The following is a 2,530-nucleotide window of genomic DNA, read 5'->3' as shown; positions in this document are numbered from 1 at the left end:
AACTTCAGAAATCACTTTCCCAGTGGCAAATTTAACCCAGTTTTGAAAGTGGGTGCATGCGGTGTCCTACTAGTAATAATTCACTTTATTTAACTTATTTTCCTTTACCCCATTTCCATGCCCAGTATTCCACCCTGTGGTTGTAATTGTTTTCTTCCCATGGAGGGCTCCTCATAGGGAGACTATAGTAGGCATATTACTCTGAGTATTCTGGTGTGTAGCAGGTATATTCTTACTATAAATCCAATAAATGTTGACAGAATTTATGCCCCAGCTTGTATTAAGTTTGGTTAATAGGAGTTTACACTATGCCTATGTATAGGAACTTTCAAGTCTTCACGGATGAGAGAAAGATCCTGCAGGCAGGTTAATAGAGTTATCAAGGTAGGCAAAAATGACTACCATCTGTCCCCAAAAGACCTCTGCATGATTGCGAAGTTTTCTTCTACACCAGCAGCAGTGCAGCTGCTGCTCATCTCAAGAATCCATTGAGAAATAATATATATAGAAAGAGAACTTTGTTCTCTTAGGAAAAGAAGATTTTCATTTGTTAATTTACATGATTAACTAGTAGGATAAATATGAATAGCCCTTGGCATAGGAACACAACTAATTTTGTTCTGCTCTTAGAAAAGATCTTTCTGTTTTATAGAGGAGATCACCTCCACTGTTGAAAGGAGAAAATTTTATCTCTAACATACCTTAAAAACTAGATGGACATAAAAATAGATGACATGTTCAAACTTATAAAACTCACAAAGAAGTCAGTTATTTGGGGGGTAACTGTGTGTGTGTTCCCTTCTTTAATTCATGCTTGGAAACCTGTGGGAGATCACGCCTGCTGAGCTTACTGGCTCAAAGAGGCTGCCTGCGTGCTGTGTTTTCTGCTTTTACTTTGTCCAGTCAGATCTGGTGATTCAAGGTCCTGAAAAGGATGAAGAAAAATGGCCTCTGGTGAAAGTAATCCTGGGTGTCTTCAAAGCACAGCCCACAACAATAATTTAGGTACATGACAAGTTCTTCAGGAAAGCCTTAAGTAAAATTTCAACAGGAGTGGATATCCTTGCACTCATCTTGTCAGTTTTGTGTCTTTGTGGGAGGCTTAGTTCTATGAAAATACATCAAAACACACCCAAATGACTCCATGTCACCTGGGCGACTCTGCCCAATGCCAAGATATGCACAGGTGCTGCCGGATTGCACAGTCCAGTGAGTTTTTTTTTTTTTTTTATGTTCTCTGTGGTATGTATTGCTTTGTCCTGTTTTCCGTGTACTTTTTGGCCAAACCAAAATTAGTAACTGGTTAGAGTGACACCTAAGTGACATTACAAGGTGGTCTGTTCTAATGTCTGCGTATAAAAATCTTCGTGGGCACACATTCAACTCTACTGATCATCTAGTCAGCCAAGCTCCATACAGCTTTCACTGTAGAATCTTCTAGAACAGAAATTGAAGCCGTCTTCGAGACTGGGTTCCAAAGGAACAATCCAGAACCGTATGTGGTCATCTGCTCCATGAAAAACTCTGTAGTTCCCTTTAATACAGCAACTGCGGGTGCCTGGATTTCTGAGATTCCGTCCTCACCTACCATTTCCTGGCCATTGGTAATACTAAATAGCCCGGAAGAAGCCAGACTGGTCTGGCCAAAGATGGGTGGTAATGGAAACGCCCCGCAGAAGCCTGTTCCAGTGGCACAAGCCCGGCCTCAGCCCGGAGGAATCGACCCCTGGCCGCTCAAACAGTTTTCGGTGGCCTTCTTGCCCTCATTGCCTGGAAATGCAGTGTGGTGAGTTGGGGAGACCCCACCGCAGGGGGAGGCGCATTCTTGGAAGTCATTTAAATGCTTTGAAATGAAGAGATGAAAAACATAATTTCTTTTAATATATAAGTCCTCAAGGGTAATTTTTTTAATTTTTTTTGACAGGCAGAGTGGACAGTGAGAGAGAGAGACAGAGAGAAAGGTCTTCCTTTGCCGTTGGTTCACCCTCCAATGGCCACTGTGGCCGGTGCACTGCGCTGATCCGAAGCCAAAAGCCAGGTGCTTCTCCTGGTCTCCCATGGGGTGCAGGGCCCAAGTACTTGGGCCATCCTGCACTACTCCCGGGCCACAGCAGAGAGCTGGCCTGGAAGAGGGGCAACCGGGACAGAATCTGGCGTCCCGACCGGGACTAGAACCCGGTGTGCCGGCGCCAGAAGGTGGAGGATTAGCCTAGTGAGCCATGGCGCCGGCCCAAGGGTACTCTTGAATATCTGAACCTTGTGGGATAAGTCCTGCTGTATGACGCCATAGTAGGTGTGTTGAGGAAAAAGTAAATTTTGCAGAAGCTACAAGGGTTAAGTGCAGTGGTAATTTCAGTAAATGAAAGAGGACATAGTAATAGCTGATATTTAAAATTCATGTTCTCTGTGTGTCTCAGAAATTTGGTCTCCTGGTAGTCCTTACTTACAGAGGAGACACCTGAGATCGAGAGAGGTTGAAGTCCAAGGTCCTGATGTGGGAAGATGGTGAAACGGGGATTCCCACTGGGAC

General features: G+C 44.2%; 1 pseudogene; it reads right to left on the bottom strand.

Moving 5' to 3' along the window:
- Window positions 1-903: 903 nt before the first annotated feature.
- On the bottom strand, window positions 904-1,602 carry LOC138846207 (casein kinase I-like; annotated as a pseudogene).
- Window positions 1,603-2,530: the final 928 nt, after the last annotated feature.

This window comes from Oryctolagus cuniculus, chromosome 1, assembly GCF_964237555.1.
Source record: "Oryctolagus cuniculus chromosome 1, mOryCun1.1, whole genome shotgun sequence".
Lineage (NCBI taxonomy): Eukaryota > Metazoa > Chordata > Mammalia > Lagomorpha > Leporidae > Oryctolagus > Oryctolagus cuniculus.
Note: the sequence above shows the minus strand (reverse complement) of the source record. Positions and strands in the feature narration are given on the sequence as shown.